This window comes from Uloborus diversus, chromosome 9, assembly GCF_026930045.1.
Source record: "Uloborus diversus isolate 005 chromosome 9, Udiv.v.3.1, whole genome shotgun sequence".
In the NCBI taxonomy this organism is placed as follows: Eukaryota; Metazoa; Arthropoda; class Arachnida; order Araneae; family Uloboridae; genus Uloborus; species Uloborus diversus.
In genome coordinates, this window is record NC_072739.1 from 17,929,875 (window position 1) to 17,942,217 (window position 12,343).

A 12,343-nucleotide genomic window follows, 5' to 3' on the forward strand; every position below is an offset into this window, starting at 1 on the left:
AATGAGCTTTTTGTTTTTATTATAATACTTTGAATTGTTCCATATTATGCCTCTTTCTTTGTAGAATTCACTTGTTAAATAATTTTGTAAATCTCTCCAGGAATAGATGGGGATCATAGGTGTATTGACGTTTTGTTCTGCCTCTTTGGTGAGTGAATCTGCTATTTCGTTGTCTGAGATTTCCTTATGTCCGGGTACCAAAATTAATGAGATCTCTTGATTTTCGGCCATTTTCTTTAGGTGCGTCCTGGTATTTTTAACTAGAAGATCATCTTGCCTATTTTCATTTTGGAGGGCCTTAACTGTACTCTGTGAATCTGTGAGTGGAACAACAGGTTTGTTTCTTTTTGGGGAAAATTTAGCGAAGTACCAGATTGCTGTGAGTTCAGCAGTAAAAATAGATGAAAGGGGGAGAGAATTTGTAACTTTCGATGAATGTTTTATTTTAAGTTAACAATTGAGAAGGCTGTTCTCGATTTCTTTGAGCCATCTGTGGCCCAAAACTCCTTATCTCTATTGGAGTGCTTGAATTTGTGGAAAGACTGCTTTATTTCTTCTATGATTGTAGAGGTCTGAAAAGTGAAGTCGTCGATACTATATTTAATTTTACATTTGTTATTTTTCGAGTTGGGGTTTTCTTTACAAAGCCAGTTGTCTTCGATTTTAAGGTTTCTAATCAAATTAATTATATGTTTGTAAATTTCCTTTTCATCTTTGTCAGTTTTCCAGTTTTTCCAATTGTCTCACTTGCTTCTGTAGTTTTTATTCCTATTAACAGTACTGTTTAAGTATTGTTTTATATGAAAAACGACAGCTTTTTGTTTGGATCTGATTTTGATAGTGTCAATTTGAGTAATTTCTCTAATTAGATCATTAGGGGGCAAAGGTGTTGACGCCCAAGGCTTTCCTGATAATTGTGTGCTCTAGAGTGTTAATTATTGTGCAGTTCTTCTTAGTATTGTTTAATTGGATGTGGCTGCCATAGTTAGATTGAGCAATAACGGTTTGTTTAATGATTTGGATACTATTTTTGGTGCTGATGCCGTTAACTCTGTTTGTAATCCATTTGATGATGTTGGAGGTTTTGAAAAAAAAAAAAAAAAAATTCCAAAGAAAGAGTGTGAGCATTCCATTTTAAATTATTTTGATAAACAATACCTAAGATCTTGTGGTCGGGGCTCCATTTTATCTCAGAACCTTGCACGAAGAATTTATCAGTGTTTTTGGAGTTTGACGGAGTGAAATCAATGATAACTGTTTTGTCAACTGAAATTTGTAATTTGTTTTCTCTGAACCAACTTTCCAGATTTTCCATCGTGTTGTTGAGCTTTTGGTCTGCCTCTTGTTCATTTTTCCCAGTGACAACAAAAGAGAAGTCTTCGGCATAGCCAAATATATTAGCATCGGGAATGTAATCAACTAGGTCCGTGAAGTAGCAATTAAATAAAAAGGGAGAAAGAATGGTCCCCTGGGGCAGACCGCAGTTTGTATATTTACATGTAGAGTGTACTCCTTTCCAATACACAAAATTTTTTCTATTGTGAAGGAAGTTTTGAATCGAACGGATAATAAGGGGTCGAGACTTAGGGTGATTAATTTTCTTATTAGCGGAGGAATCTAAATGTTGTCGAATGCTCCCTTGATATCTGGAGATAAAACGTAGATGTGTCTTCTTTTATTCTGTTTTCTCTTAATATACTAAAAAAATCGAAATGGTACTCATCGGCTCCTCTTTCTTTAATAAAACCATAAAAGGAGTTTGGAAATTTTTTTTAAACATTTGCCCAACTGTTTAATCTGTTTTGGATGATCTTTTCAAGAATTTTACACGTATTTTAAGTTAAAAATATGGGTCTGTAACTTGCAATTTTGGACGGGTCTTTATTTTGCTTTCTAACTGGGATAATTTTAGTGGCTTTCCAAATTTCTGGGACAATACCTTCTTTAATACTTCTATTGAAAATAGAGGCAAGCTTTTCGATGCATATAATTGGTATATTCTTTCAGTGTTCTTGAAGAAATTCCATCAGTTCCAGGTGATTTATTTTTTGAAGATCTAATGGTAGCAATAATTTCTTCAGTTCCAATGTTATGTGATAAGGTAAGAAACTTATAAGAAGGGGATGAATTTACCCAAGCAATTGAATCTTCATTTTTTCTAGTTGAAAAATATTTTATAAAAAGATCCGCTTAGTCTTTAGCATTCATAAGTTTGTGGCCTTCGTTTTCAATGATTAAGTTGCTATTGATGATATCTTTAGTTGTAAGATATTTAGTTTTGTTGAAATTTAAGTATAAATTTTTTGGACTATTAATGTTGAAATGAATTTTTTCCAGAATTCCTTTTGAGATTTTTTAACAATTTTTTTAAATATGGCTGTGGCTTTTTTTTAAATTGATCCAATCCTCCAGTTTTTGTGTTCTTTTCGCAAGTTTTCTGCATTTGTCCCTCTCTTTCTTTCTTTCTTTTTTTTTCTTTTTGGCGCATTGAAGGTTCCACCACCCATTTTTGCAGTTTGTACAGTAATTGACAGTATTAGAAGCAGAGGTAATAGCGTTTTTGATCGTGTTGTTAAAATTGTTTAGGTCAAGATCCAAATTCTGGATTGTGGAAGGGGCGTCATCTTGACTGTCTACAAGAGCTGAATTCTGATTTCCAAATTTTTGCATTAGGTCTCTTGATACATAATCCCAATTTACATAACTTTTTTTTTTTTGTTAGTGTTGATGCTCATGTTGCCTTTTATTAAAACCGAGTAGTGGTCACTAGTTCCTGATTCCTCAATCCTTGACCGTATGAAATTAGTCGCGGAGGTATTATGAATAAGTGTTAAGTCTAAAATCCCACCGTCAATGCCTTTGTTGATTCTAGTGGAAATTATATCATTTAATAACACTAGATTAGATTCAATAATCTAGTTTGATAGTTTTCTTCCACTTGAGCTCGTGAGACGATCCCCAAATGTGCGGCTCTTGGCATTAAAGTCTCCAGTGAAGATGGAGTTCACAGCAACTAATTTGTTCAATTCATTGAGAGTTTCCAGACTGATTATCCCGTGAGGTCTATAACAGTTAATGATGTCAAAATCAATACTGTTAACGTGAACCCGAGTGGTGAGGGATTCAAAACCCGGGATGTTATTATTGATGCGATAGGATGAGATTTCGTCTTTTATAAAGGTACATATTCTCCCCCCTTTATGAAGAAATGGGCGTTCTTTGGAGTACAACGAGTAACCTCTTAAGTTGGGGAGTTTCGAATCGAAAAATACATAATATCGGGAAAAAATACAAAAAAAAATCAGGTGTCTAGGGTCCTCTCCTTTAAATTGCATATGGTGAATTTATTTATTAAAGAAAAACAATTGATTCCTGACTATACACTATTAAATGCAGATTCAATTTTTAATTCGTGTAACGCCTGTCCAGATGTGAGACCGGCGGATACATAAGCTGAGTCAATAACGTCTGCGAAATTGAATACCGTCCCGTCGTTCTACGAGATGGCAATGGATGTGCTTTGAATTGAGGCATCAGATGGTCATCCGTGAACGCAGATTTGCAAGTGACAATTTTTCACTGTAAAATGGAACACTTAATAAACAAATATATATATATATATTATATATATATATATATATATATATATGTTGCAAATCTGCGTTTACGCATGGCCATCTGATGCCTCAATTCAAAGCTCATCCATTGCCATCTCGTAGATCGACGCGAATCAATTTCGCAGATGTTGTGGCCTCAGCTTATTTATCCGCCCGTCTCGCATCTGGACAGGCGTTACACGAATTCAAATAACATGAAGTTTCCGTCTATTCTCGAGATCAAAGGGAAGCAAAACTTGTAAGTTATTTAAGCGATTTTAAAACTGGTAGATAAAATAAGTATCCTTGAATATGCTAGTTCATGTTACACTTCATATTTTAAATTTGACCAGAGCAGAAGGGAGTCAAACCTCAAACACCCTTTGATTTAAGTCATACTGCTAATCCTTATACGGTAATATTTCCATAGTGATGTCATCTATATAAATAAAACAAAGAATATACAGGGTGAACAGCTAATAAGCCCTAATTTCAAAATTAAACATCTTACAACAAAGATCGATAGAATTATGTGGTAAACTGTACAAAAACTGTAAAAACCGTGGAAAAAGTTTAGAAAATTTAGTTATAAAATTTGTCAGCAGATGGCGCTGTTATCAAAATGACCCATCAATTGCCTTTAAAATGTGCTACGAAGTATGAAGTGATCAGTACGACTGTTGGATAGTGAAAAGAGGCTAGCGTAGAAAGTGAAATAATGTATTCCATTGCAGAATGTTTGTTTTTGGTACTAAAATCCCGCTGATTACAACACAGTCCTACGGCAAAACGTCGCAGTTTTCAAAACCGATCGAATGTTCTACTGAACGTTACTTGAAACTTCTGGAACAATTTGTTAGCAATCAACTAGCGTTGGAGTATTGACCTGGTATCGACTGGTTTTACTGACACAGGAAGAGATTGACTTCCACTAGTGATAGGCATAATCGAGATCTTTTGATAATCAAGATCTCGGGAATCGAGTACTTCTGATAATCGAGTGATTGATAATCGAGATCTTTTTAATTCGAGAACTCGAGCGATTGATAATCGAGATCTTTTGAAATCGAGAACGCGAGCGATTGACTTCTCAAGATCTTCCAAATCGAGTACTCAAGCGAGTGACTTCTCGAGATCTTTGGAATCGAGCACTCGAGCGATTGACTTCTCGAGATCTTTTGAATCGAGTACTCGAGCAATTGACTTCTCGAGATCTCTTGAATCGAGATCTCAAGATGTCTTAAATCGAGATCTCGAGATGTTTTAAATTGAGATCTCGAGATGTTTTAATTCGAGATCTCGAGATGCTTGAATTGAGTTCTCGATTAGTATCTAGACTTCCTGAGTTCCAGAATCAAGTTAACTTTTACAGGGATGCCCGCTAAGGGTGTCCATGGCGCACACAAGGCCAATAAAATTTTAAGGGGGGAGGGGGCTGAGAGCGTCTTTTAAATCTCATTGGTGGGGGGGGGGAGCTCTTGTCCTAGGAGTTGCTCCATAATATTTGAGAGGGTGCGCCATCGCTCTTGAGGGGTCGGGGAGTGGGCAACTCTGACTTCTAGAACAGTCGACTTCTCGAATTGTTTCTGTAGGGTTGCGCACGAGGGGTACCATCAAGTTCGTAATTTAGGGGGTCAAGAAGGGGCAATTCCCGCCCCCCTTCCCGGGCTTTCGAAATAATTGTTCGGACATATATGTGGGCGTAGGTTTTATTAAATTGTATAATAGGCACTGAGTACATAAATTCTTTTATCCCCCCCCCCCCCTGAAAATTTGAAATAACGGGCCTGAGTGTCATGATGCGCACTTCTGTCACTGTAATTTTTAGGGCAGGCCCGATGGGGAGACGATTGAACACAGGGGCCAATCGCCTCCCCGGCTTTAAAAATCGATGTTTTTTAATGTACGGGAACGTGCTTTTTGTAGTTTTTTGTTTAATTTTGCACTGGGTACATACCCTTCGTGCCCCCCCCCCCCCCAAGCTTCATCTTGGATGGACCTGTTTATGGGGTTCAATTTGGTAGGTTTTAGGGTTTTAGTCTCTTTTTAAATAAAGAGTTTCAATCCTTAGAAGGGAGGGATGTAGGGCTGAACTTTTAGCCTGCACCACTGAAATTTTTAGGAGTGGTTTTTGAGACTTTATCTCAATTTTTGGAGGGGGGGGGGGGGGTTCGCGGGCTCTTTTCCTAGACAGATGCTCCGTAACATTTGAGAGGGTGCGCTATCGCCTTGGGGGCGGGGGGGGGGAGACGCCCTCGACTTCTATAACATCCGAGTTTTTTTACAGGGGTACCATCTAGAAGGGGCGACCTATCTTGGCTTTTAGAAATTTTTGTTTCAATTTAAATGAAGTTTTTTCTGTTAGTAGGAATACTATGCATTGATTATATGCCCTTTAACCCCCCCCCCAAGTGTAAAATTTGAAAAATGTGCCTGAGAGTCATGACGCATATGTAGCTACTGAAACTTCAGTTTACTGGGTTCAATTTCCTTCGCCCCCATCCTTGAAAAATTCTGTATTTTACATTCAAGTGGAACTAGTTTTAGTTGTTTTCCGATAAATTTTGCATCGAATTTTACTGAATCTGTTTCAGGGGGTAAATTTAATAGTCTTCATTGTGGGTCTCAATTCTTGGGGGATGCAGATTCAACGAGAACTTGATTTCGGCCGCCTTCAGGGGATGTATGATTCGCAGCTATCACGTGATTGTTTCGAATGATTTCGGACGCTTATTAAGCAAGTTGATAATGTAAACAAGTCGAGGAATCGCAGCTCTGCGCAAAAAGACTCATTAGTTCTTGTTTATAGCTTTGCTTTTTTTTTTTTTTTTTTTTGCTGTTGCTGTTGAGAGTAGGGTTATCTGACTAATATAGGGGAAGGGAGAAGGGGTAAAATATTTCTCGCTATTATTACAGAGGATTGGGATTCCCGGCGCATTAAAATAGTGCAAATGTAAGTGGAATCGATTATTTTGCTTCTTTCATAATTCGCTCTTTTTATTTTTATTTTTCACATGTTGGCTTGGGGAAAATCTAATAACAGTATTTGCAGCGAGTGAATTTTAGATGTTTCTGAGTACATAAAGAAGTTTTGATGCTTGTCGTGTGGAATTAATTTTAGTTAACATTCTTTGGCCCAATTTTTTAATTAAAATTACATTAAATGCAGATTATTATTGTTTAATTTGAGTAAGAATTCTGGCAAAGTAATTAATGTGTTTAGTTATATTCTTAGGTTCATTTATAATTGAAAGAATGAAATGAAGAAGCTTTGGACCTCTTATTGCAGATAAGGTCACTGCCAGTGAAATGAAACTGTCATCAGTCGTTGTTGAGTCACGTGACTTGAGGTGTTTTCACAAGTTTTTGCTTAGCGAATGATTGTACTAGCTCCTTCCATTTATCACACCATCTTATTCCCATCCTGCTCTAAGATGAAAACACACGCCTGGACAGTTGCGAAAATATTCCTTCCACTGCATATACGTTGATACAACATACCAAACACCTCCAGGCAAGAACTTGGAACAACAATCTCGATTCTCAGTATACAATACCTTCGCCAACCAACTGAGAATGGAGACTAACTTCGGAAGGTTCATACCAACCTGTGTGGACAAGAATTCCTGAGCTCTCGAAACACTTTATGCAACTTATCTCCTGTATCTGTGCCGCAAGCGATGCACACCTTGTAAATGTATTAAAATTGGCATACGATGGACGAAACTTTATCTATGTTAAGGCCATCGTTCCGAAAGCGATTGATGATTCAAGAAAATTTTAACAAATCATTTAGTTATTGTTGCATATAAAAATTGAACAAATACTTCAGTGCTTGAAAAATAAAAGAATATAAAACAGCGTATAAAGGCAGAAATTCATAGGAAAACCATATACATATGTTTCAAGGGAACAAGGAACCCCCTTTTCACCCATTCGACAAAAGTTTGTCGGATGTCTTTTCTTCCATAAGCTCACATCTTTAGCGTTGAAAAGCATTCATTGTAACAAGTGTACACAGTTTTTCTGCTGATTCCTGCCTTATACGTTGCTTTAACTTCTTGTTATTATTGCATAATATCAGCAAGATGCTGTTTTATTTGGATGTCTTACATTTCTGTCTTTGACAATGTATTGTTGATTTTGGGTAATAGTGTACATTCTTTTGTTTCTTATTCGTGGACCAACTGTTTGAAATCAATCCTGCAAATTACCCCTAAATAAGCTAGAATTTATTTACATATACACAATAATTACATCACAAACATTACATTTGTTACGTAACCATTATTGAAGTTGCTCTATTTTTTCTTAAAACCAGCATTAATTTCATTGTTGTCATATTGGCTTTATGTGCTTTGCTATTTCGTTTTTGTGAACGGCAACTGTTTGCAATATAATAAAAGTTATATATACCATTCGGAAGGTAATTTTTTGATGCACAAAAAGTAAAATACACGTTTTCAGTTACATATACACAAATTCCAAGTTGTTTTGCAAATTGTCTGAAAAAATAAAAATAAAGAACAAATATTCTTAAAACACTTTCAAATAATTCTAGTTTTTTAAACATGAAGGATTATGAAAAATATATCGTTAGAAAGCACGCTTTCTCCTGATTAAGAATCACTAATAATATATGTTAATATCCAAATACAAATCTGAGTTACAGATTAAAATGTAGACTCGCATCACGAAACTTGGCGACTATATTTTGACGCCAATCGCTCCAAGAGGTGTTGATTTTTTTTTTTTTTTTTGCGAATAGAAATAGCTTTATTAATGCAACAATAAGAAAGATAAATCGTAATAGATTGTCGTCTGCGTATTTCTCGTGATTTTAATTGTATGGAAATGATCGGAAATATTATCTCAATGATTTAAAATATTTAACTGTTGCCATCTTATGTTTGTAAACAAATAAATATTTGTAATTAATTCAAGCAAGGCTTTTAAAATAACTTTCAGTTTTCGCTCTTTGCTTTGCTTTTGCAATAATTCAGACATTGGGATGGTCGTCAAGTTTTTGCATGTGTAATTTTGTTTTTGTTAGGAATATTGCTTCCTCGTCAAGCATGGGGAGGGATCAGAAAAAGGAAAAATATAGAAGAAAGTTTCGTGATAGCCACAACATACTAGTTTTTTTTTTATTTTATTTGTTAATTTTTTTATTTTTTACGCATCTAATTGTTTTAGATGAGTGAGGAATATTTCATTCCTAGAAATTAGCTTAAAATATTAAAAAACATATGTTTAAAACAATTTGTGATTTTAGCTGTTTTTGAGAATATTGATCAGGTACTAAAAAGTAGTATGGGTATACGGGAAAGTAGGCTCGTATAGTTCTAGACAGAACTTCTTGTTTATGACGTGATACTTGAGACCTTTAGATTAGTGAAGTGTGTCTTAAGAAAGAGCGGAGTGAAAAAACAATCGGTTTGACAATGCTTATGAAAAGTTAATTGCATTGGATCGATTTACGATACAGAACAATTATATTGTTGTAAAATGAAAATTAATAATTAAATAAGTATAAAAGGATAAATTAGCAAAACCTCTCAGACCGGTTTTTGAAGTCGACAATCGACTGCTTTGGAGTTCTAAAGTTACAATGAGGACATGACGTTTTTCTTGACGTGACACTTGAGATGTCTAGACGAGTGAAGGGAAAAAACATTCGGTTGGATAAATACTTATGAATAGTTGTTTTTTCCCTCACTAGGTAGCGCTGTAATGAAGGTTTGCTATCGAACGCTTTAAAGGGCGGAAAGCAACACTGGAGGAAGACGAGGAGCGATTTGATCCGTTTTGAGACGCTCTGCCCATGCAGCCCGATGATGGAATTTTCCCCTACACTATACCTCAGCATAGGCAAGGGATACGCGTGAATGTTTGTTTTTACAAAATGTTCACGACGAACGGAGCTTTCTTTATATATTTATGTAAGAGTTGAAAATAAACAGGTTGCTTCGAACTATCTCTTCATTCTTTATTTGCATTATACATGTTGAAAATAAATCATGGAGTCGAAGTGCATGCCGCATGTATGTAGTAGAGATTAAAGCCCTACTCCGGTCCTGAGCTATCTGCTTCTCCTGGTCGGAGGCGTCCATGTCCTACACACACGCACGCTCACACACTCACACACATACCCACACACACGCCTACGTGCATACACACGCCTACGTGCATACACACAGGTCTACACACACACACACACACACGCCTACGTGCATACACACAGGTTTACGCACACACACAGGCCTACACACTTACACACACAACTATGCACACGTAACCGCCCAGGAGGAGAGGCAGGTTTGGGGGGGGGGATGGGGGGCAGGAGCTGGGTTTATGGAAACAATAACTCCAATGAGTCTTGTCTCAGTTCGCGATTGCGATAAACATAATTTGAATTCAAGATTTCAGAATTCAAATTAATTTTATTTTTTTTTTTTTTCTAAATTAAATTTTGTGCTCCCCTTGTTTAATCTACTAGATTTTGTAGCACAAAAGTACTCAATTTATTTCAACTACTGATAGTTTCGTTTACTTTTTTCTGCATCTAATTCTTTAATAGAATAAAAATTAGAGTTTTAAAGGTGCTATTTGACAGGTAAAATCAATTGATAAAAGCAGAGGCGCCCCAAATTTAAATTTTAGGAGGGGGGAAATTCTCAATTTGTCGAATGCAAATTTTGCCGAATGATAAAATACGGGCATGCACCAATGCGTACATCTAATGAAATGAAACATTTGGGCATTTTGAAATTACAATTTTGCAATTATGTCTCGAAATTTCTGAATCTAACAGACAAAATTTGCAGAGCAAAGACAAAACTTTTTCAGACGAAATTTGTCATAGCGATCTCCCATCGGAGTGCCCTAGGTTAAATAACATTCTTTTTGTAATATTTTATTATAGTATGCATCTAGAAAACATTTAATGATGCGCTTGATATCAAAACTCTTGTTATTATTATTTTTTTTTTAAATACATAAATAAAAAATCGCACTTCTTCCCAGATTATTTGCATTGAATTGCGAGTATTAATATGCATCAAAAGTAGCGAAACAAAGTTCATGTTTGGGATCTGTAATAAAATGTAAAAAATGTTTTCAATTATAAAGACTATTTCTAAAGCTTGGTTGGTACTAAAAAGTACATAAAATAAGTACTTTTATGGTTTCTTGATTGCAACGCTCAAAAATTGAAGTTGATCTTATTTATGTTCATTTTGAAGGAAGCAGCTATCTTTTCTCTCAATTTTTTCATTTTATTTTACAAGTAATTATTGCTTTAGAATTAACATAAACATACAGATATTCTGATCAATTGCAATTTTCGAGTGTTGCAAACAAGAAGCCATATACTTATTTTATTTTATACTTTTTAGTGCTAACCAAACTTTTAGAAATAGTCTTTGGAATTGAAAATATTTTTTACATTTGATTTTAAATATTTTACGCTTTAAAATTTATTTAAGGTATGAGTTTTTGAAATTTTTAAAATATTTACTTGTATCCTATCCTTCTTTTTAAAAAAATGTGTTGCACACTACGAAAGAATAAGTTATATTTACTATTAACCTTTTTTCAATATTGCTGATTTGTATGCTATGATCGAATTTAACTAATACTTTTGAACAACTACAGCGGAAAAAAAAAAAAAGCTTTTAAAAACGCCCATAAATATGCTTGCATAAGTTCAGCCTTGAAATTATTTGTTAAATTTATTAATGATTCACTTATTCATTGTTCTTTTTTGGCAAGAATTAAACAGCGGAAGTATGATATATTTATAATTACTACTGTTTTTCATTGTTTTTGAAAACAATTAAAAGCCGGAAGCAAAACGCAGTGGTTATGACGTAGAAAGTATACTGAAAAATAGTCTTTTAATAATAATAAAAAAAAGCTGATTTTTTAACACATTGATTGCCGTCGATTTTTAAAGCATACTTAAAATACTGTATGGGAGGCAAAACTCTAATTAAAACTAAGTCGAAAATTTCTCATTTGAATTTAGCTCACTTTATCTCTAAGAAACCCTAACATTTTCTAAAGGAAAATCCCGCAGCCTTCAAACCTTTAAATTGAATCTGCTTTATTTTTCTCCAAGAAAGAAAAAAATTGTAATATTCAACAAATTTGTAGTTGATAGTTCAAGTTGTATAAACAGTGCCTTACCTGCTCTGCAAACTCCTTTAGCATTTAACCATAGTGATAAAAAAGATAAAGGTTGTTAAATCTTTTTTATTTTTTGACGTATCTATAAATTGATTTAAAACTATGTATACATGATGAGCAAAAAATATCCTGGGAATCAAATAAAAAAAGCCAAACCTCGAACTCGCAGAAAAAAGTAAAGGCTATGAGCTAGAGAAGCTCCTCTTGAGAGAATGATTCTGAGGTCCAGTCTCTTCACGTCACATAAAGACTTCGCCAAATTTCTTGGTATATGATGAGGGAGGGCATATAATGGCTCCGATTCCTGAAACGGTATGCGCCCAAAATGTCGCGGGACAAAATGTCGCCGATCCAAAATGTCGCCGGCACAAAATGTCGCCGGTCCACAATGTCGCCGGCCCGAAATGTCGCCAGTCCAAAATGTCGCCGGTCCAAAATGTCGCCAGTCCAAAATGTCGCCGGCCCAAAATGTCGCCAGCCCAAAATGTCGCCAGTTCAAAATGTCGCCGGTCCAAAATGTCGCCGGCCTAAAATTCGCTAGTTCAATTTGTACGAAA